We start from the raw sequence: 24,401 nt of genomic DNA, 5'->3' as shown, positions 1-24,401 counted from the left end.
GCAAACTTCATGAGCTTATTTCAAGCCATTGTCTCAGCCGCCTCAGCCTTCAGCCACCACCACTCTGACCTGTCAGCAGCCATCAACACTGAGACTCTCTACCGCAAAGAAATTATGACCTGCTAAAAACTCAGATTATGGTTAGCATTTTTTGGCAATAAGGCATTTTTACAAAAGGGTATATCCATAGTTTTTTAGACATAATGCTACGTCTTAACAGATGACATGTAGTGTAAATGTAACCTTTATATGCTCAGGGAAATTGAAAAATCCCTTTGACTCGCTTCCTTGCAATTCTTGCTCATGGTTGTGGTCTGGAACCCACGGGTGGTATCTCCAAGTTATGCTTGAACTTCTTGAGTTGTATGCTTCCTTAAAAAAAAAAAAAAAAAAAGTAACAACCTAAATTAGTTCCCCTCAGACTTCTTACCCTATGGTGTCTGTTGGGTGGGTTCTCTCCTCATGGTTCCTTAGACTTAAACAAATTACAGCTTTTTTAACAGGTCTCCTGTGTTCACAGTCCCAGGAAATAAATAGGGTTGAATTCCCATGTTCGAGTCATCTTACCTTGTTTCTTGCTTATTGGTTTTCCTGGAAATGTCCTCCTGTTTTTATTTGAAAAGCACCTTTCTTTCCTAATTCTAGACTCTGCCAACTTCCAGTCTCCACTGCAAACTTCTTGGTCTCTGGGCTTAGTAGATCTTTGGCTCTCACTGTCTCTAAGAATTTATTTCCAGATTACCCCTTGTCTTCCAGTAATCACATTGTTACTCTTCAGCATGAAAGCAAATGATCAGGGTTGGCTTCCAGTTGCTTTGTTGTAGTCTGGAGGTATTAAGGTGAAGTTGGAAATGAAACCTCAACTTGCTTAATTGTTAAGCCTTTTACTTTTAACTTCGTTCTTTAAAGGGCAAAAGCTGCGAGTGTGAGGTGTGTCTTCCACGCACGTGATTCAGAGCCCCTCCGAGAATCTTCAGGCATCTCTTTGAAGTGTGCACTCCCCAAAGGCTACAGCTACCACATTCATGCCTCAAGGGGCACTGCCACCTGATGAATGAGTTTCTACATCTTTCACTTACTAAACTGCACTGGAGCGTCTACCGAATAAAATTGTTCGAGGCCCTCCAGTTTTCCATTGCTCACATCCTTTTCTCTCCTCATTCCCTCTTCCCTGGGCTGCAAGCCCACCGCGAATTTCCCTGGATGTCCAAAGGGGCCACATGGTTGCTCTGAAGAGTTGTCTTTTAGAGGAGGGTAAAGATGGGAGAGATGTTCCGTTGAATCACGTGGAATTTCCTTGTGTGTCCATCAAGATCGGTAGAACATTGATAGCTTCATAGGGCTCCACCTAACAGTTGCTCCTGATAAACATTCTGTCTTGAACAGAAGTGCATTTTGAAAGGCATGCTTGGCTAAGACCCGCTGAGGAGTTATTTAAAACAGAAGCTTCATGTTTTTCCCATCAGGACACTCATGCTTCTCAACCTGCTCTCTTTTATCTTTCTGAGGGTAAGAGAAATACCCGACCGGACCCTCATATTTGGAGAAATCCATCTATTTTGAGTCTGATGTGAAATAAGCAGAGAATCTGTTGGTCCCTGTGTTAGAATGTTTTTTCTGTAAGTTATAAATGGGAGTTATCATGGAAACTGCTATTAAAACCCTAACCAGAGCCTATAAATAAGAGAGGAGCTAAAGATTAATAAATCTGATGAAGCTGAGAAAGAAGAAAACTTAAAATAAGAAATGAGGACCGGACCTTAGTTGGAGTGTTAAGACGGTTCTGAGTCTATATATAGGAAAATCAAAGACTTGCTAAAGGCAGGGTATGCGAAGCCATAGCTATTAAAGTGTGCTTAACTCGATTGCCTGGGAGATTTTATTAAATGCGGCGGCCAAGGAAATTGACCTCACTTTTTTTTTCCTTTTTTGGGTTGGATCCTTGCTCACGTCACATAAATGAATAGAGCTGACAATTTACTGGCTCATCAATGAAACAATATTAAATTATGAAGATGTAAGGAAAAAATCCTACGCTAACATTGTTGCAGTTTGAAAGGTAAGCTGTCCCCTACAAGAGTAAGAGATATTAATGTTCATTTCGAAAATGATATAATGTAATGCCAGGTGGTACACATTATAGGGTTAAGTGCCCTCTTGATAGCTGTGATTCACGGTGGTCCTGGCACGCAGCTCGTCAGCCACGCACATGGAGAGGCTCCTAGGTTTCTCTCATTCTGTCTTTTAAAATGCAAAAATGTCATTTTTCATGCTTTTAGAGTGTTTTAGGGGATATTCCGACCAATGGGACTTTACTGAGTGTGTGTCACGGTGATCGTGGGGTTCCTTTTGGAAGTAACCTGTTTTTATTGATTTACTATTTTGACCTTTAAGCCTGGCTCTCAGGGTCAGATTATTTCTTGATTCTGGTCTCTGGGGATGCACCAAAAGCAAAATACAGTATTTGTCTTTATGTCGGGTCCTGTGCTTCAGATAAGACGCCTTCTCTTCCTAATTCTGTCTTCTGTGAACTTACTGAAGGTACTTGGTATGACTGTTACCACGTGAATTCCCGGTACTTGACAAGTATTCCTAGACGTTAACGTTAAGTCTTTTTTCACATCGTTTTTGAAGGAAAATCATCTTCCTGTTCTGGGCCACCTCCTGTTACTCGGTTGGTGCACCAGACCCACTGAGGTCAGCCTCTTGTGTTTCTGAGCCCCATTATGGTGACGTCCGACGGGATCCGAGGGTGGAGGGGTCTTTAGGTGGAAACAGCCCCTGCTGCTATCTGACTCTCAAAGGGGTCCACAGCCCGGGGAAGGTGACAGACCCTCACCCTAAATGGTCAGCTGTTCTGAGGTATATCAGTTACTCATTTTTTTACCCCCTTCCTGTCCGTGCGCCCTCGCCCCCCGCCCACGATGCCTCTCTGTCCTGCTCAGGCCTGAGCCCGCTGCAGCAAGTCCGATGTTCTGAACAGCGTTCGGCAGATTTTTGCTTCAATGTGGAAAATGGCACTTTAGAAGTGGAATTACCTTTTTCATGGCACCCGAGTTGCTTAATTTGCAAATTGAGAATAATTTAGGCAATGGGAGAATATGTTTCCATGTGTGAAGTGGATTGAAATGAGTTCGGTGTTCTCTGCTCCTTCAGCTCAAACTATCATAAAACCGAGTTCTGGCCCAAAATCACTCGGTTATAGGATTCTGAGATATCATCTGTTGTTTTGTGTGGCGTTGGTTTAGTTTTAATTACTGGTGATACTTAAATCTGCTTCTGGTAGACTGCGGGTATGCCCTGCTTTAAGGAAGCGGAATGGGCTTCAAAATTCATGCTCAGGGTGCCTTTGCATGAAGGGACAGTTATTGGCACTCTAAAAATACCTCGGCTTTATAAAATAATTTATCACAAGATTCCTTTAAATAACCAACTCTCTTCTTCACGCATTCAAAATATGATTTGATTTGAAAAATCAATGTCCACTCACTCAACTTTTCAAGAACACATCTGCTTTGTCATGGGAGGCAGGTGAACGGAGAAAAACCCCAGCGACAAGGAATGAGGGTCTTAAGTGAGCTGAATAGGAATTAATTTTAATTTAGAAACGAATTTACCTTTCTAGAGTTTCCCAGGGAAAACACCTTCACCTTGATCACCTCCAAAGTACATAAGGAAAAAAAAAAAGAAAAGCAGGCCAATTTGAGTTTGGAGAAGATAAATCTATTTCTTCGGTGGGTTGCATTCTGCATTAAGCATGTGCGTAGAAGTGAGGTTTGCTTTGATCCTGACTATTAAAAGTTTATTTTTAAACTCAGACTGGGCAGACATCCAGGGATGCTTTCTCCCCGTAGCACATCCTGGTTTCAGGTCCTCAGCCTGGCGGAATGCAACTAAGCAGCAGGAAGTAGTTGAAAAGTGTGGAGACTTGATGAGTGTTGAGGGTTTTTGTCTCCCCCACCCCTTTCTCCCCTCCATTTTTGAAATTCAAATTGAATGCAATTTTCAGCTCATTTGAGCCAAAATATACTGTTGTTGAGCTTCAGTGGCTCTTAAATTCAAACTCACAGGAGAAAACAGATATCATCTGTCACAGAGGGTAGGAGAGGGAACACTCCCGCATTTTATTCATGGGAGGCAGAGCTCTAGTAACTAATTCAAACCTTTCTGACTAATCGACTAATCATTCACCAGCAAACTTATCAGCTAATCAATGAAACCTTGAAGACACTCATCTTCGGAAGTCGGGAGTAATCCACCCCCTCCCTTAAAAAAAAAAAAAAAGTCATTGTGCAAGTCTATTTTTGTATGGTTGGGATTTTAATACCTTTTTTTGCAATCTGAAACGGAATATCATAGCAATCTTTTTCCTGCCCTTCCTGACAATTTTATTGTTTCCATCTTTAATGTCTTTGTCAATGCTTTTTATTTATGACTGAGGATTAGCAGAAAGCTTACTGCTGGCTAAGTGAGGCAAAAATCCAGAGTTTTTTCTTCACTAAACAGACTGCCTGGAAACTAGTCTTCTTTCTTGGGGCAAATATAAATACCAATTAAAAGAGGAAGACCCACTCCTACAGCCCTTGAGTTTGCAAGTGTGGCTTGTCTCTGGGGTGGTTGCCTCACCGAGGCTTGAAACTGCCTCTCGGGAAGCTTCTGCCTCTGGATATGAGCCCAGGGAATGCAAATGATTTGAATAAATGATAATCTGAAATCCCTACTTTAATTTCAGAAAGGATGTGATGTTGCAGTTCTGGTCCTGAAATATAGGTTTTATGCCTTACTGCTTACGTGCTTATCTTTGACTGTTTTAATGACATCCAAAATTTCCATGGGAACATAAAGTCCATTAGCCTTCTCTTTCTTTCCCTTTTTTTTTTTTTTTTTTTTTTTTTGTCGAGGTCTGTGAGAGACTATTATGATGTTATTTCAAAGTAAGCAGGAGAAAAACAATTTGCTCCTTAAATATCATCTCTAATGAAATTAGCTTCTCCCCATCACATTTGGAGTTTAAAAATGTTTCGCAGTGAGTATATGATCACGCCATATATATTTATACTTAAGTGTGTATGGATCTACCTGTCTCCAAGGTGTCCAAGGTAACAGCCGGAATTTCTAAACAGTCATTTTCAATTAATAACGGCATCAGTGGCTGTCCTCTGAGTGGTTATGTGCTTGTGCAGATATTTGGCCTCTGGTCAGACATTTCTTCCATTGCCTTTATCAAAAAGAATACCCTAACTTGTTAACCTGTTTTCTCACTATTATACTTTAAGACTGTATTGTTGTTTCTTTGACTTCAACATAAGAAGCCAAAAACCTACCTTGACAAGGAATCCGCCTTTTTAAGTAATTGCACGTTAGTTAACAGAATTTTAACTTTTCTTCTAAAATGTCGGATTGCTTCACTAGGCAAATAGTTACTGAGTGCTTCCTATGTGCTAGGCATTCACTGTGCTCAGACTTGTAACATACACAATAGTGACTTCCTAAACCTGCGTGAGGCAGACGCAGGCGACGAAAAGTAACAGCCTCGATGAGGCCAGAGAACGTGAAGCTTGAGAAGCCCCCAGGTTCTCCAATGATTCTCAAATGCGCAGTCCCTCTCCTTTTCCTCAGGCGGTAACCGCTGGGCTGAAACAAATGTGCTCTAATTCGGAGTTGGGAGAAAGGATTATACACAAATAATCAGGGAAAAGGATAAGAAATATACATACTTAGGTGCTGAACGTATCCCTCTTTTTCAAAAAATGCTGACATCACCAGGCAAGGGAAGGCAGGTGGGGGGCTGGAATCTTGTACTGCAAGGTGCGTAGGCCAGGGGTCAGTGGAGGGAAGCGAGGAGACCCCGTTCAGGAGGGAGGAAAAGCTGGAGTGGAAGGGAGAAGGTTCGAGGTAGGGGCTCAGTGGCCTGCTGTGGAGCTTGCTTACACCCCCAAAGGCCAATTGTGATACTTCTAGAAATTCCAGGAACCAGCTTTTATGACATATGATTAAATATTAAATTACATAAACTTACAATAAATTTATTCTATTAAAAACAAAAGTAATGAATACTGAAAACTTCTCACTTCCTGAGTATTTCCCCTCCTGCACTGCAATCAATCCCCTGCGCCCTTGAGGCGTGTCTGTCCTATCCGGATGGGGAAAATCGGTGCCCGGTCCGGCTCTCCTGTGCTGCCCATCTCCTCCCCGGGGCGTGTACCCTGGTGTCATGCTGGTTGCTTGATCTCAGCCATGGTAAGAGTATTTATTCCACAGAAATTGGCAAGTGCTAAGAATTGGGGCTTTTTTTCATTGAGAGCCGATTATTAAAGACAGACCAGACAAACACGGAGAGGAGGGGCGGGAGTGAGGCTTAAGACCTGGAAGGCGTGAGAGGACACATACCAGAGGGCAGGGTTACTCCAGGACCAGGCTTCTCTGTTATTGAAGAGCAGAGCATTATGTTACGTACCTGGTTCCCGGTGATGGAGAAATCATTGGGAGCCGCTGGCTATTTTTAACACACGTTATTATTATTCTAATACACATTCACAATAGAAAACTTTAAAACAGAATAATAGCTTACACATCTGTAATTCTTGGTATGTGCCCCCACACTTTTTAAGTGCTCCAAATATGGTGAGTCATTTCATCCTGAAAGTAGCCCCAACAAGTAGTTTTTATTATCCCATTTTATTATTTCTTCATTTTTTTTAGATTTTATTTATTTGAGAGAGAATGAGCGAGTGAGAGAGGGAGCATAGGCAGGGGGAGAGGGAGAAGCAGGCTCTCTGCTGAGCCGGGAGCCTGATTCAGGGCTGCATCCCAGGACCCTGAGATCATGACCTGAGCCAAAGGCAGAGGCTTAACCCACTGAGCCACACAGGTGCCCTAACTATCATCACACTTTTTTTTTTTTTTTTTTTTAAGATTCTATTCACTCATTTGACAGACAGAGATCACAAGTAGGCAGAGAGAGAGGGAGGGAAGCGGGCTCCCCGCTGAGCACAGAGAGCCTGACACGGGGCTCGATCCCAGCACCCCGGGATCATGACCTGAGCCGAAGGCAGAGGCTTTAACCCACTGAACGACCCAGGTGCCCCCTATTACCACATTTTTAAGTGGGGAGACTGGGTCCAGAGAAGTGCTGGACTCCCGCCAAGTAAAGGATTCAGGCGGTTCCCCCCAGGGGCTCACTCTGGTCTGCTGCTGTTCCATGCAGACATGACATCTGGCGAGGACCCGCCCCCTGGAGCACTTCTGAGAAACCGAACTAATAAAAGCAGGATCATTTAGGAGAAAGAAGGGCACTCCTTTGGTTGTAGACAATTAAAATTTGGGGTGTGGGGAATCTAAGGGACGAGGTTCCCTTAGCAGATCAGCTTAGAGAAGGAGTCCAAGACTGAAATAGAGAAAACAAGTGTGCGTGGTCGTGAGAAAATATTCATCATCACGTGGATTAGGCAGAGAAAGAAGAGCTTTAGGGAAAAAGTAAGCGTTAGGGAGAAGACCAAGAAAAAATCTGTGACAGAGAGAATGAGCAATTGGGAAGAGAAATAGGGGCGGGCACAGCGTAGGGCGTTATGAAGATAAGGTGGGGAGGGTTTGGGGAAAGAGTTGCTAATCAACACCACCACGGGCTTCTGTGAGATTTTATAATGGTAACCATGTAATTTCTCATCCCAATTGATCACTTTGGGAGTGAAGGGGATACTATTAATAATTCGGCCAGGAAACAAACATAACAAGTCTACGGTGATCTATGGCCAATGCTAGGTTTGCAAATGGATGGGAATTGATAGATTTCTAAGAATTCATGATCATCTGGAAACTATTTCTCTTTGACCAACATTTGCTGAGCATCTACGGTGAGGAATGCAAAGTGCTAAAGATAAAGATACATATGGCAAAGTTAAAAAATATATTTTGTTGGGGGGAAAACAGAGAAACTTGGTGGATGAAGCACAGTTTTCCTTGACTACACACACCCAGAAGTCGTCAGTATTCACAGTGTATTAATAGCTTTTTCTACATATTCCTATGGTTATAGAGATACCTATCTAACTAGTTTTGTTTCCAACTAAAGCAATGCAACATGCCACATATCAGCCTGCAACTTACTTGTTACAAAAGTATGCATCTTTTCAGGTGAGTCAATAGTTAACATCCTCTTAAATAAACATACTCTATTTGCTTTTTCTCTTATTGATGAACATTTAGCCCGGTTTGGGTGCTACTTCTGTAATGCTATGTACGTCCTTAGTTCTTGTGTTCTTATTTACATAGGAGAGAGAGCTAGAAGTAGGATTGCTGAGCTGGAGTAGTTTTACAATAAATTGTTGGTGGATAATTTAAAAATTATATAATATACCACTTCTACCAACCTTCTATAAACACCCATTTCCTAGTTAGCCAGAGTGCTATGAGACTCACATTTTTGACCAATTTATTATTTGGAAGTGGTGTATTATAGTTATTTTAATTTGCATTTTAAAAGCTATTAATGAAGCTGAATATCTTAATTTTTATTGGTTGTTTGTATCCTTTTTAGTGAATTTGCACTTTCTTATTCTCTTGCCAGTTTTTTCCTGTTGAAATAGTCATCATTTTCCTTATTTGCTGAAACTTCTTGCACACTAAGAACATTAACCCCTTTTCAATGTTACAAAAATCTTTCCTCATTTTTACCTTTTCATTTTGCTTTTGATTATCGTCAAGGAGAAGTGGTTGAATATTTTTTGTTTTATTTTTTGTGGCTTCACATTTTTCTGTCTTGCTTAGTTTGATCCTTCTCCCTCAAAAGAAAGAACACCAGTAGTAATTTTATTATAAGCCTCCTACATGTTTTTTGCACCTAATACTTGATCCCCACAGCACATAGACTAGTTGTGATGATGTCTGCAGAGTGGATATTTCCATTTCATTGGGTAAGAGCTCTTACTAAGAGGTACCCCCAGAGCCATGAGAATCCCAAAGAGGTACCTGGATCAGTAGGGTGGAAGGGGAAGGGAGTGCAGCTGGGCTTCCTGATGGGTTGACATCTGAGGTGAACCTTTAAGCTGAGGTAGCAGTGGTAGCTAGGGCTCCCAGCTGAGGGAAATGGCAAGCTAAGGAGACTTGGCCACTTTGAGATGGCAGTATGTTTGACGGGATAGGGTAAGAAGCGCCATGTGTTTTCATGGCGTGGGTCAAGGGAAATCATTTTTAGTATCAGAGGAGAGCTATTTTTCTGGATTTCTCAAAATTTCCACAAAGAGTAGATACTACTTTACGGACAGGAAAGGTAATTTTAAGCTGAAGAAAATGAAACCTCTGAGTGTGCGATTAAAGAAGCTAAATCATAATTCAATAAGGGTGGGAAACCCCTCGACCTACAAGGTTGGGGATGGGACAGAGAGGGACAGGCATCTGTGTTTGAGGGTTGGGAGGAATGTGCATATCGTCCTTCATACCCATGTGCCTTCCTCCAGTTACTCTGGGGCCAGATGGTGATAGGTGCCTGCCCGCTGAACTTGGCCTTCAGACTTTCAGCTTTCAAGGCTCATTGCAGGCTACTCCAGAATAATATCCCATTATATATAATGAATCTGACCAACGTGGCAGTGAAATCTCCACAGCCTTGTCTCATCACATGCTTCTGGTTTTCACACACCATCGTGTTCTTCTGTTCTTCACTAAGAAAACACAGAACCACTGTGGGACCTTGTGTGTTTGCCCTACTTGCCTCACGCTTGAGGTTCCTTCTCTCTGGGACCCCTCCACAAATCTTTGTCAGGCCTCGTGGAATCCCAAATACCCTTCAAGACCAGCTTACACACTGTCTCTATTCCGCAGCCTCCCCTGACTTTTTCAGCAAGAAGAAACCTTGATGTTGAAATTTTTTCCTGGCACCATTTCAGGCTTATCCTAAGGCAACAAAGTGGAAAGTGTGTTGTATAATGACATACAGTGATTTATGTTCTAATGACATAGATAGCGATCTAGCTATGTGTTCATCCTAAAACAACAAAGTATATAGGGACCGTGTTCCTGACTAGGTTGAAATTTCTACAAGGGCAAGAACCATGTTCTGCTTCTTGGTCATATTCCACTTGAATACAGAGAAGTCCCTTCCTCCCTTAAAAAAAGGGCTGGAAGACAAAGCCCATTTGCCGAAACAGACCCGTGGATAGCGAAGGCAAGAGAAGGTGCAGGATGGAGGAATGCTCGAAATAAATGGCGTACAGAGCCATTTCCTCTAAATAAGGGGATAGGAGCTTGAGGAGAGCATAATTCCAAATAAACCTCTGAAGGAAGCAAGCCCAGGAGAGCACTGGGCACAGAGGAGTGGATCACCTCGTATTCGTGGCGGCGGGCCCAGGTGAAGTTGGACAGAATGAATTGGAAAGGGGCCACACTCACATGTTCCTCAACATTTGGTGGCCAAAGAGCAATGTGGATGCAGAAGAGGCCAGAGAAGATCTGAAAGAGAGAGTAAGAAGAGATTAAAGTGGCAGGAGAAGAAGAAGGATATTTATGAAGAGGGAGAAGTGAGTCAGAGAAAGGTTCTTCAGAGGGGATGTGAGTCAGAGAGGAAGATTACGTCATCAACTTGGCAGCATGTTTGTGAAGCGAGGACAGTGGTGGGCACATCGGTCCTGGATGTAGACAGGAGAGAGAGCCAGGGAAGCCATGAGGGGCCTAATAACTGGGGCGGGGGGAGGGGGTAAGAATGACATGGTGTGGGGGGGGTCTGGGGCGAGGGGAATCAGGCACAGTTTCTGTGAGGACACAGGGAGGACGGTGGTCTAACAGTAAAGACAGTTGTGCTTGGAAAGGGAGTACATTTAGCATCTTTGCAGTTGAATGGTGTCCAGGAAGAGACCGGGGAGGTCTGGTACAGGATTCTTATCTGGCATTCAGGGGAAAAGTCTAAAGTGTTTAATGTCACCTCTGAGCAGGCCTCATCACAAGCCTCTCTGCTCTCCCTCTACTCCAGCCAAGCCAAACTGCTTTATGCATATCCCCCACACCTGGCTGTTCTTTCTCATTCATACCTGCAGTTCACCGTCTGGATTGTTCTTCTATACAGTCTGTTATTTGCCTAACTCCTATTCAAATTCCCGGTCTGTGCTCAAAAAACCATTTATTTAAGGCATCCCTTCCTGGGAAAGGTTTGCCTTCCAAACGTTTGTCTGTTTCTTAACTTATATGGGACATTATAGTTGCTTCTTGACTGCTGCTTTCTAGATGGGACATTCTTTTTTTATTTTTTTAATATATTTTTTACTTTTATTTATTTTTTTTTAAGAGAGAGAGAGAGTTTGTATGAGAGAAAGAGGGTAGGGGAGGGGCAGAGGAAGAGGAAGGTAGAGAGATTTTTAAGCCTGGAGCCTCAAGTGGCGCTGAGTCTCATAATCCTGAGCTCAAACCAAGGGTTGGATGCTTAGCTGACTGAGCCACCCAGGCACTCCCTGGAAATTGTTTGGTCCCATCTTTGATTACTGTACTGGCACAGAGTGGCTGCTGGGAAATATCTCTTGAGGGAAGGAAACAAGGAAAGAAGGAAGGAAGGAAGGAAATGGAAAATTTTAAAGTTTCACCCCCAGTTGGTGACAGAGCCTGCCATGCTTTTTCTGAAACGAAGTATAGTCAGGCTTGATTCAGGTGTGACTTGAGCATTCATACACAGATTTCGATGGTTGCTTCCCCCCCCCCCCCCCAGCATTTTAACCATTGCTAAATGTACATTTCAGTGGCATGAAGTACCTATGCATGGTTTGACAAGAGTCCATTCTTACCACCACCCATGTCTAGAACTTTTTCATCATCTCAAACAGAAACTCTGTCCCTATTAAACAATGATTGCTCACCCCGCCCCCTCTGGCCTCTAGCATCCTCCATGCTACTTTCTGACTCTGTGAAATTTGAATACTCAAGGTACCTCGTAAGTGGAAACATACAGTATCTGTCCTTTTGAGTCTGGCTTATTCTTTCAGCATAACGCGTTCAAAGAACCTGTTGTAGTATATATTTGAATCTTGCCCTCTTCTCAAGCTGAATCATAGTCCATTGTATGTATATTTCATGTCTTGTTTTTCCATTCATTAATCAGTGGATATCCACGGGAGCTGTGTTTACTGGAGACCATTATTTTAAGTCTTAGATACAAAATCTATCATGTACTCTAGTACCTGGGGCTGGTCAGTGGCACCAAGCCTGGTAGATTCAAGGCAAAGAAAGAGTAGATTGAGGAATCTTCCATGTGCATGGCAAAGTCAACAAAAACATCCAAGCACATAGAGACTGGACAAGAGGGAGAAGAAATGCTTCCATTGGGCTGTGGCAGCCCCAAGGTGAACAGGGTAATGGAGATACATGCCATGAACTTCACATGGTGGTAAATCTTGAGAAGTAGTTGGAGAAAGACTCATTTTTTTCCTTGTTATCAAAATGGCAGACGGGATGAATGAGAAGGGGCAGAACAAAATGAGACCTCATCTAGAAGAGAGGGGGACAGCTGGATGGAAGATGAAGGGGAGTTTGGCTCCATAAGGCACTGTGGAGCCAGTGAAGTCTCAGTTCAAAGCCGTTCAGCAATTTTCATGCAGGAAAAGCCCTCAGTGCTATGAGATCAACGAGTATCTATTCTGTAGTTCATTACAGTGCACAGGAAGAGATTCCACAGCCACCATGAGGCGCCACATGAAGATGTTCAAGACTTTCTCTTTTTTTTTCAGCTAGACTAGTGTGGGCCCTTTTCTTCTCCTTGACTTTTCAGCAGCTGGAAAATAATTATTCATACTCGTTCCATGAAAATCCCTGTATGCCTGAGTTCTCTCTCAGTTAAAGATAGGAACTGGATTAAACTCTTTTCCCTTAACGACTTCTCAGTTACAGTTTTCCTAAGCCTTTAATGCCCTTTGAATTGTCTGCCCTAGGTTCTCCCGGTTTAAAGAATAGTCAGATTTTGTCGCATCCTGTTTGAAGCGAGCGTTCTCCTTAATGATCCGGCAGCTCCATTTTCGTCATGCCATTGTCCAGTGTGACACTGGCCTTGCCGCCCAGAGAAAGAGCGCCATTCTTTCTCTGCAAGCAGCTTGATGAGAGGGGCTCATTAAGGGCCCTACCCGGCAAGCTCAACCTCTCAGCCTAAAGCAGAGCAAGTCACTTTCCAAGAGCCTGCTGGTGCTGAGATTGTGTTACCTTTCTGGAGGCGTCCTTTTTTTTTTCTTTCTACTTCAGAAATCCGGCTCATTGGCCCATTTCAAGTTGCCTCTGATCTTTAACTGGTGCTCCTTGGGCCCCTTGCATCCGTCCTTGGGGAAGCGTTCATGGTCACTCTGCAGAGCCCCCTCAGGCCAAGAAAGCCTCCCTCACTTTGTTTCTACTTAACCCTTGCCCTTCACGGTGGTGAGGGGCCATCTCTGGGCTGTCTCCCTTGTAGTCTGTTATTATTTGCAGGTGATTAGCAGGTGGCTTCTAAAGCAAAAAGGAACATTGCCCCAGGCTCTGCTCTCCCATAGGCTCTTGCCATTTTGCTACAAAAGAGAAAAATAGAGCCTTTGAACAGTGTATATATACTATTCATGTCCGTAGAAAGAGGAATGTCTATAAAATTTCAGGAACAGTATTAGATTTTACTCTGTTATCAGAGGGCAGAACTATTGGGTTATGGCACAGATTGCTTTTGGAATTAAAAAGAAGCAGTTGCCATAGCTAGGCATCTGGTCCTTTAGTAAAAGCTTACTTGAGAATTTCTCTCTAGACACTAATCCCCCAACAAGTTGTATTCCAGCGAGGCAGAGCGTCCATGAGCTAGAGTAATTGTGGTGAGCTATTCTCTGGCCGGGGGGAGCCAGCTTGGTGACAGCGGCTGCGTTCAGCCTTCTGCCTGCTCTCTGGCTACTCATTTGAACAGATGAAAGCTCCCTTCTCGACCTCTGTCCTCCAGCCTTTTTGTCACCTACCTTGCTACCTTCAGATCCCCCAGGGGAAATATTATATGCTTCTTTCAACATCTTGAGCTACTGTCCCGGGCATTAAGTGAATCATTATCTTTTTTTTTTTTTTTTTTTGGCATCTCAGACTATTACTGTGAGTGTGGTGTCCCTTTCAGCTCCCACCACCGCCCCCCACCAAAGGAGCCAGTTCATTCACCTGAGTTTTAAATGGCTAGTTTCTCTCCTATTACTTTTAGTTAAAAAATAAAAGTCCCATCCGAACTTCCTCTCCTCCCCTTCCGTGGCAAATAAACATTACCAAACCTCCCGGTATTTGGATTTGAGGAGTGCAGGAACCTCGTGAATATACATGCAATAACTCCTTTCCATGGGTGTTCTCAGTTTGCCTGGGTGGGAAGCTGGCTGTGTAGCAGAACAAGTCAGAAACAGTTCCTTAGGTTCTTTGACTCTAAATTTAATTGTTTACTCCTTGATGAAGGGGCATTGTGTCCCTCAGAGCACCTTGGTGTTCAATGTTTTCTGGAGGCCTCCATCTTGTTTCAGTGTTTCCCGGAGGTGTCCATCTTATTTTTCAATATTTCCCAGAGGTACCCATCTTGTTTCGGTGTTTCCTGCAAGCGTTCATCTTGTTTCAGGGTTTCCTGCAAGCGTCCATCTTGTTTCGCTGTTTCCTGCAAGCGTCCATCTTGTTTCAGGGTTTCCTGCAGGCGTCCATCTTGTTTCAGGGTTTCCTGCAGGCGTCCATCTTGTTTCGTTTTTCCTGCAAGCGACCATCTTGTTTCAGTGTTTCCTACAGTCGTTCTACTTGTTTTGGTGTTTCCCAGAGGTGCCCAGAGCTGCTGAAGCAGAGTCCCCAGCGCAGGAGCCTGGTACTCTGTACTGTAACAAGTGACGGAGATGCCCTTTGGGTCTGACAAGCCTGGGAAACATTGTTGCATTCATTCCTGGGTTTTGCTCATAGAGGTGTACTGGATTTCAGGGTTGCCTGAAAGGGTGTAGAGTTGTTTGTGTGGCCTTGTTCTCTTGCTTGGCTTGGAATCTTTTGTCCCAAGGAGATCGTGAATGTTGAACAGCAGGCCCATTTTAAACAAACCAGGAAAAGAGGGAGCCTGCTTTAAAAACAAAACAAACAAACAAAAAAAACCCAAAACGAAACAAACCCCCTAAATCCAAAACAAAACGAAGGGGCGTATTCTCTTTTATTTGAGAATGACCTTAGGAGGTATAAAGTTGAAATAGTCTTCAGGGCTGCGGCTGCTGTCTTGCTGGTCTCAACATGTTTTGTATGACAACAGTAATAAAGGCTGTTTTGCTGTCCTGTTTAAATCACAAAACCAAGTGGATTCTTTGTTTCCCTGCATGAGAACCGCATGTGGTTCCTATTCCCTGATAAGGTGGCTCAGAAAAGTGACCTGTTGCGATGACCTGGAAATCTTCTCGAGTATAATCCTCTAGATAGGGGTTGATGATAGAGAAGAAAATCAGGAAGCTTTGACATGTGCTGGGTAGAGCTGCCAGATGTAAATATACATAAGGAAGACAGTGCACTTTTATTATCTATTGAATAAGGCAGGCCGGGGACCGAGGGACAATTGAAAACAGTATCTTGGGTACATAATTGAGTTTCAAATTTTCTCACCTTACCCGTGTGGCTCTGCTGTTTGCCCAAATCACATCTCTGCCCTGCCATCAATAAGCCCAGGCTGGGGCTACAGACTGTATCAACAACAACAAAAAAGCCATGACATGAGCCTTTCGCGTATTTGCCGCCCTCCTTGGATTGCCATGGCAACAATAGTTTTAATTATGGAGAGCCAAAATGATAACTTGTGTATCAGATGTGGCTCACTTTTCCCTGTAGACAAAACTCTGATTCAAGAGCAGCTTTGTATGTGGATTTTCCTTCTAGGCTGGATTTTATTATCTGCTCTAACAGACAGATCTTTTGCTCCTGGAATGAACCAGAGGACGCTCAAGTAGTTGGCTGAAGGGGCTGCTGGGTAGAGATCCTGGTGGAGACGAGCTGGACCTTTTTGTCTTGGGGGCAGCCCGATGCCCTCATCCCTTATGAATTTCAGAGCCAAGCAAGCCCTGGCTCTGGAGGGCTGCATTCATCTTCCCCTGTTGACCGGTGGTAAACCATGCATTAGGACAGAGACTTGTATGAAGTACCATCTGGTAATCATCCTCGACAATGTTCAGGATTCTGCTGGGGGGCTGCCAACAAATAATTCCATTGCAGTAGCAGTCATGGGGATACAGCCATCGCAGCAGCTCTCCAGTCAGAGCCGTGGAGGGAAAAGGCAGGAGAGAGCACATCTCCCTATGCACGTGACCTGCCCCCCACCTTTGTTTCTGGATCTGCTTGCCCATTCTTTGAATTTCTCCTCAGCCTTGGAGAGGTACCCACACCATATCTAAATATTTCTGGGCTTGCTCATTCTGAAAGCTCTTGCAAACCTAAATAATCTTCCTCTCAGGTAAACATAAATCATTGTCTACCTTCTTTGCTCCTTGAGTAGACCTTTTGATACCTTCATTAATTATGGCCGCTGCCTGGTGGCACAGTGATGGCTGAGTCCCCGCGGTGAGCATCTTTCCTGGAACACCCCCATTTCTGACACTGAGCCCTCAAATCCCATTCTGTATGAAAGAGGTCATTCTTGGCAATGGACAGCTGGATGGTAGCGAGTAAAGGAGACATGCCTGAGAAAGGCAGGAGTGTGGTCTCAGGAGTGAGGGTAGGAAAGAGATGACACAGGGGACGTTGATGGAATGATGTTGTCCTTAAACATGCTGCAGCTGTTTCTAATCTCTGGCAACCCCAGAATAAGACCTTGATCCTCTGCTCAGTAGATTTGTAATGTGCATCAATAGGCCAGTTCATCACAATCCCGGCTTTGGAAGACCAGAATGCCCACGCAGAACTGTCTAGAAACAGGCACCATGGTTCTGCTTTCTAATCCTTTACCACATTATTAAAAAATAAATAAATAAATAAAAATAAAAGTTCCCGATTTTTGGTAAATCTTGCTTAACTAATGACACGGTCTCTGTTTTGCTTCCACATTCAGGAAGCTTTGTGGCTATGATTTTGACTTTGGAGTTTAGGCATGTTAATTAGGCCTTTGTTTGAAAGCAGAGGGGTTCTGTTTCTTGTTTGTTAGTTTAATAAGATTTTGTGTTAAGAATGGCACTGAGAATCTGTCAGAATTAGCTTGGCTGCATATGTGTAGCTCAGTGCTTTGAGACTCTTGAAATGTCTGTTTTTAGGACATCAGCAGGGGGCTAATGAAAAGGCTTTGTTGATTTTAACGAATTGCAAGCCACTGTAGCCAAAATAAATATAATCTGCTTTTTGGATTAGTTGTCACAGATGATTTTACCTACTAACAGTGATTAAGGAACCCGAGTGGACCAGAAACATAGCAGCTCTCCAGTGACTCTGCTAAAATAGCAATAAACAGAAGTAAATAAAGACTTAGGGCATTAGTTATCTTTAATAAACAGTGACACCAAATTTACTGCGTGCAGGCGTGAAGAGGTGGGAGTGGGGGTTTTGGGAAGATCGGGGGGTCAAATACCTGCAAAGCACTCCATTGTTTAAAAAAAAAAAAAAATCCTAGAGTGTTCTCTGGTAATGTTCATCTGTTGTTGTTGGACCTCATTAGGAAGCGGTTAGAAACCCAGGGCCATCTCCTGGTTGCCCAGCCCCCTCTCAAACACCAATCCCAGTCATTGTCATTCTGCTCTCTTCCCACAGACTCTGGGACCAAAGTTGAAATCCTCCAACTATAGGATTAGAGTATGAAAATCAAGGACATGTTAATTACTTGTGTAATTATTAACCTCTTTCCTGCAGGAATGCTACCCAGTTAGTGAACAGGAGACTAGCACTATATCCTTCCCTGTGTTTTTCTACCCCGATGAAAGAGTGACTTACTCCACTGGGCAACTGTGGTGCTCAGATTTCCCCCAGAAAGTCTGATTGTGTTTTCCCTTATTGCTGCTTGACCCAAAGAAGAGGATGCAGCTGAAACCCTCTTAGGTGGTATGTGAGTGCCAGCCAGAAAATGCCTTTGGTAGGCAGAAACAGCATAGTATTTTTTTTTTTTTTAGTTTTTCCTTTAAAAATTTTTTTAATTTAAATTAAATTAGCCAACATAAAGTATATCTTTAGTTTCAGATGCAGTGTTCAATAATTCATCAGTTGCATATAACACCCAGTGCTCCTCACCTCACGTGCCCTCCTTAATGCCCTTCACCCAGTCACCCCTACCCCCCACCCACTTCCCCTCCAGCAACCCTCAGTTTGTTGCCCAGAGTTACGAGTCTCTCATGATTTCTCTCCCGTCTGATGACTTCCCTTTCAGTTTTCCCTCCCTTCTCCTGTGATGCTCTGTGTTGTTTCTTATATTCTACATAGGAGTGAAACCATATAATTGTCTTTCTTTGATTGACTTATTTCACTCAGCATAATCCTCTCCAGTTCCATCCACGACCTTGCAAGTGGTAGGTACTCATCGTCTCTGATGGCTGAGTGATATCCCATTGTCTGTATGGACTGCATCTTCTTTATCCCTGCATCTGTGGATGGACATCTCAGCTCTTTCCACAGTTTGGCTGTTGTGGACATTGCTACCATGAACATTGGGGTGTATGTGCCCCTTCAGATCCCTACATTTTCTGATTTTTAATCTTACCCAGTGTTTTAAATCATGCTGTGGATACTTTCCACCTCAGATTGCAGAGCAGGTGACAAACAGAGCTTTCCCTAGCTTCTTTCTCCCCTGGAGGGTAGATGATGTTGTATTTGTTTGCAGATGCAGAAACTGGGGTGCCTGAGGCCTGCAGATGAGTCACCGCAAGGCCCAACAAAGCAACAGCGGCCTTCTAGTACCCTGGGGAAACCCAGGTGTTAGTTGCATCACTGACTGGTCAAAAACCGTGCATGTGCTTTTTTTTTTTTTTTCAAGGTTACAAAAATTATAATCTTACCCTTGGTTACCACCCTCTAGAACGAATAGCTTTCATTTATTCAGTTCTCACTGTGTGCCAAGCACTGTGCTTTGCAGATCACATGCTGATGCCTTACAACAAATCTGTGCATTCTGTAAATATTTACTGAGCCATCCCTAGTCCCCGCTCTGCTACAGAAATACAGTAGGGAAAAAATCGATATAAAAACCTGCCCTCTTGAAGTCTTTGCTCTGGTGTAGGGAGTTAAGACAATAGGATACATTATTATTTTAGGGTACCTGGGTGGCTCAGTGGGTTAAATCCTCTGCCTTTGGCTCGGGTCATGATCCCAGGGTCCTGGGATCAAGCCCTACATCTCGCTCTCTGCTCGGCAGGGAGCCTGCTTCCTCCTCTCTCTCTGCCTGCCTCTCTGCCTACTTGTGATCTCTGCCTGTCAAATAAATAAATAAAACCTTTTAAAAATAAATAAATAAAAATAGTTATCATTTTAGAAGGTGATAGCTGCTGTGGCGGGAATGCTACGGTAGGGGGGTCTGCAGCCCTAGATGATGAGAGGAGAAAAGTTGTGCAGGTGGCCTTGGAGCAAAGACTTGACTTGATGGAGGCTCGGCGGCAGTCATGGGGGGGGGGCGGGTCCTGAGGGCTGGGTGTGAGGGGAAATGTCCAGACCCTGAGGAAGGAGCCAGCCTGGCGTGTTCTAGGGAAAGAGGGGAGGGATGGGGGAGGTCAGTGTGCAGAGGAGGTCAGCTCTATAGGAATGCGCAGCCACTTGTGAGACCTCTGCCTTTTACCCCGAAGAAGATGGGAAGCCCCTGGGAGTTTTAGGCAGAAGAGTGTGCTGCTGTGTTTGACATTTTCAGACCCGAAGAGGCAGGTCATGTTCCCCCATTTCACTGATGGAATGCAGGGTGCAGAGGAAGTTCAATGGAGTCCTTGTGACAGGTCACCATGTGACTCAGGGTCAGAGAGCCAGCGGTGTGTCCTGCCAGGGGCCTGCCGTGCTCCGCCTCCTGTTCCAAGACTGGCCCCGTGTCTATGTGATGTTTTTCTCTTCATCAAATGGGAAAGATCCTGTAAATATTATTTTTTGATGATCTCTTTTAAGTATCTGGAGTCAAAGGCTTGTGGAACTGAACCACTCAGGATAACCTGAGCCTCAATAAACTCATTTTCCAACTGAGAGACTGGGATAGGGTAACCTCTGTAAACTGTGTCACGCTGCTATTGGTCACATAAGCAGAGAGAGGCAGATCTGAGATTTGAATCCGGTTCTGCTGCCTGACTCTGAATCTCATGCCCTGCTTCGGTCAGCGGACTGCCTCTCCTGCACGTTTGTCACACTGGGCGCTAAGGTATGTTCAGCCTATACAGGGAACGAGGTGGTCCCAGCCTGCACGGAGTGCATGCCTGTCATAGTGACCTTTCCACGTGGCTCCTTCCTTTCCCCACTCCCTCCATACTCCAGGGAAGATCTTCGGGTAGATGTCCGATGACCAGATGAGCAGGGATTGAAATCCAGGATCGGGGGAAGGCGGTGGTGCGATAATTGCCATCGTGTTGCCTAAAGGGGCCAACTGGGGACTGTCCTGAGATTTCCTTTGCTGTAACTCAGAGATCTCTTTTCCAAATCCGAGAAACCACCACTACATGATAACAGATCTTGTTGGATATCAATTAAGGTCTATTCTTTCAGGACGAATCTGAAAAGCAAATAGGCATCTTTAAACATTCTAGACGGATCCTGAGGTGAAAGGCCATGCCCCGTCAGACAGATCCAGGCACCCCGCTGTGCAGAGGGACAGACGTACACACGTACACCCTCACCCACAGCCAGACTTTTCCATCGTCAGATCTGGGCAGATTTGACATGTGTTCGTGATCTTGATCAAATCTTTCGTAAGATTTAAATCATCTCGTGCTCTTCTGCGAGGAACCCCGTGCTATGTCAAGCTAAAATTCTGGGTGTGGCTTTTAAAGGAGATCCTATTATATCTAAAATCTTTTTTTTTTTAATATTTTATTTATTCATTTGACCGAGACAGCGAGAGAGGGAACACAAGCAGGGTGTACATCTAAAATCTGTAGCATTTTGAGGGACTAAACAGCAGTTTTGTAGCAGGCGCGGAGCATGGCCAGTTTCCTTCTCTTCAATAACCTTGGATTTTGACCTCGTCTGTTTTACCAAGGAAACACTGCTAACATGAACGAATGATCTACAATGTCATCTTGCTTCTTGAGGAAGTTTCCCTGAGTATATTTCAGGAGTCATCACACACTGCCATTCTCCCTTTCCGTAGGGTTTGCATGTCCTCAACCATTTCCCTGAATAACATAAGGGGACGTCCGTGATCCTCAGCCCCAGACTTACGAGAATAAAATGTAATACAGGTGCTCTGTTCATTTTCCATGGAAGTCTTGGGTGTCTGGCATTTTGAAATAAGAGGAAGTAATTATCTTGTTATACTCCTATCCGCTGACAGGTGGGATGGACCTGAGCAAAAGCTTGATTCTGCTTAAAATTCAAATTAACACCCGGTCAGCTCTGCGGTGGTATGGGAACGTGATGTTCCTCCTACGTGCAGGAGTAATTTGGATAAGCAGTAGGATTTGCTTTTGCCTGATTTCCAGCGAAGCGGCCTAGCTCTGGAGGTAGCCTGTTTGTTTTTTCCTTACATTCTTTGAGACAAGAATGGAAAGAGTCTATTCTGTTTTGATAAGTTACTAAGGAAGCAGACTTCGTTTACTGGAAAACATCCCTCGCATTGGATTGATCCTAGTTCGTGTTTCCATTTTAGAGTTGGTTTTCCACTTGAGCTCCGGGCTCTCACTGTATGATTGCCCGCCCCACCAGAGCCTAACAATAGGAGGTGTCTCAGTTCAAACCCATAAATGTGGTTCATGGAGTGTTTAACGTTTTGACAAATTAAACATAGGAGTATTGTTGCCATGTAGGCCATGGCATTTTCCTTACAAAGGGATGGACAACTGTCCTTTCCTCAGCAGGTGACTTGGAATTAGCAAACCCGTGGCTCTGGGAGAGAGAGCTTGAACCTGAGCAGATCAGCTTACAAGGCCTCACATCTGTGATATTCGAAGTTATGGCAAGCTAATTGTCCATAGTTTCTTTGGTGGTTAGCTGTAAATAGTTTTTCTCTGAAATGGATAATTAGGGGAGAAAGTGGATTTACATCAGTTTATATTTGAAACAGATAAAAATATGTAATAGCTACTATCAGATATTTAATTATTATCACCAGTATTGCCTGTAGTTTATGAAATGTTATATTACTCACTTGATGTTCATAATAAGTCTATGATGGGGGTAGTATTGGCTTCATTACCCTCATGTTAGAGATTAATAAAGTTCAGAGTTTGATTTGTCTGAGGTCATAGACCTTACTTGGTTTTCAGATTTTCTTTCTTCTGTTTTTTCAGCATTTCTTATTTGAAACATAAGCATTTTTAAAATTCTATAGCATTGACTTTTATAGATTACTATTATTATTATTATTATTAACATAATGCTCTGCCTTAGGTTATATATTTGTTCTATTTTAATTCAAATTGCAATTAGCTTATCATAGAAATTTGAGTCGTGAAGAGGTCCCTTAGATTGTTAGCATTTTTTAACCCACTGAGCCACCTAGGCACCCAGATTGTTAGCATTTTTTTTAAATCTCATAGGGGAAAGAGTGAAGAATAATAGAAATTAGAAAGACAGGGGAAGAGGGTTTGATGAAGTTTGACGTCAGAAGGAAGATGAACTTACAGTGTCCATGTAGTGAAGTGTGCACAGTCTAGAACTGGAGAGAAGGAAGTCTGCACTTTATTTTCCCCCTTACAAATAAGTAACATATGGCAGTCTCCCTCCCTCTCTCTTTTTTTCTCATCAAGGTACAGAGTTGAGGTAGAATGAGACGACAGAGGTTTTCCTTCAGAGGGACAGTGGGTCGCATATTGGTTTTCTAAATTCTCCATGCGCACATAACTGATTATATTCATTAATATGTTGAAAACAAAGGTGAAGAGAATTTTGAGTATCTAAAGAAAACTTTTAAAGTCTGTATCTGAAAAATAGGAATTTTCCCAAGTATAAACAAATGAACTCTCCCAGAAGCTGATGTTTGGAATGAAATTACAAATGCCTTTGTAAATTTTGAATTTGGCAAAACATGTTCTACCATCATTTAAAAATAACAACTTTAAAGGGCTCATAAATAAAGACATAAAAGGCATTTTGACATTTAATACAAAAACAGCATTTTGATGAACTGGGTAAAAATGAATCATAGACATATGGATTACATATTACTTATAGTGTGCCTGAGTTTTAAAATTGAGGCAGTGGAAATCTGGCAAAATATTTTTGGGAAATTTGCTATATATACTATATTTAAAAAGAGGTGAAGATGAACTCCAGACTGCTGTGATTGCTCATGACGTTGAATTTGATAACTTTTCATTCGCATCTGAGAAATTCTTGTGAAATAGCGCAATCTGTTCGTGTGCTGTGGAAGTGAGTTCTTGGAGACAGTGTAGACCAATTTCATTGGTCATATACTCAATCAACTTAGTACTTAGTACTTAGTACAAAGAACTTAGTACCAGGTGCTCCCAGAATGCCTGAATTGGTACGAGGCACTGGTACAACTTCCCGGATGGTGACACCACCCTCATGGGAAGGGTAGATCATGATAGATAGGGGCTAACAAATTTCTGGGTCATCCAAGGACTTTGGGAAACCCAAGAGAGACTGTGTTTACTAGGTATCAGTGTCAGTGGTAGCCTTTAACATTTATTATGTTTAATTGTTAGAGCTCCATAAAAATGAGGATATTATTATTCCTTTCCAATGGATGGAGAAAACTATGTTTCATCAAAATGAATAGATTAAGGGATTTGTTAAGTGGTGGTGGTAGTCTTCTTTGTTGGTGGCTCCAAATGACTCCACCTTCTGTACTCTCACCTGCGGTGTCCTTCATGCCCCTTGAATCTTCACAGACCTTGAGATTGACTTGAACCAATAGATCATGGCCAGAAAGGTACTGTTTCAATTCCAGACCTAAGCCTTCATTAGGCCTAACCGCTTCTATTTTTATAGTCTTGGGAGTCCTGAGTCATCCAGGAGAGAAGTCTAGTTACCTGCTGGAGAGCTCCTGTGCTGAGACCATGTGGAGAGACATGTGGTGTTGGAAAGTCCCTGAGATTGCTGGGAAGGGGAGAGGAAAGGACAGCTGACCTCCCAGCTGAGCCAGCACACACTCTCTCATACACACACACACACACACAGCCAACCAGCCAACTGACTGCATCCATGCCGGGGACCACCAGTAGTATCAACAGAACAAGAGTCCATGTTTTAGACTTAGGAGCAAATACAATGGTGGTGGTTTTCTGTTACAGAGTTTTGAAAAGTCAGGTGACAAAAAGAAGACCAGAGTGGTGGCTGAGTAGGATTTGAACCCAGGTCAGTCTGACTCCAGGGCAGGTTTT

The 24,401-nt window shown here is 43.3% G+C and overlaps 1 protein-coding gene and 1 long non-coding RNA gene across 15 annotated transcripts in view; both read left to right on the top strand.

Moving 5' to 3' along the window:
• ESRRG (estrogen related receptor gamma) overlaps nt 1–24,401 on the top strand; it is a 621,316-nt gene that overhangs the window by 179,101 nt on the left and 417,814 nt on the right. For 9 of the 14 annotated variants that reach the window (XM_082703840.1, XM_082703828.1, XM_082703839.1 and 6 more), the window contains one exon: nt 1,968–2,059. The exons of the other annotated variants lie outside the window; for them this stretch is intronic. The gene's annotated coding sequence lies outside the window, so the exon portion shown is untranslated. The remainder of the gene's footprint in view (nt 1–1,967; nt 2,060–24,401) is intronic. 14 annotated transcript variants of the gene reach the window in all.
• Nucleotides 14,277–15,108, top strand: LOC309849565. Its single transcript, XR_014303758.1, has 2 exons — nt 14,277–14,635; nt 14,666–15,108. It is a non-coding gene; the product is annotated as an uncharacterized lncRNA (long non-coding RNA).

Source organism: Mustela nivalis (genome assembly GCF_964662115.1).
Source record: "Mustela nivalis genome assembly, chromosome: 16".
NCBI classification, from domain to species: Eukaryota; Metazoa; Chordata; class Mammalia; order Carnivora; family Mustelidae; genus Mustela; species Mustela nivalis.
Note: the sequence above shows the minus strand (reverse complement) of the source record. Positions and strands in the feature narration are given on the sequence as shown.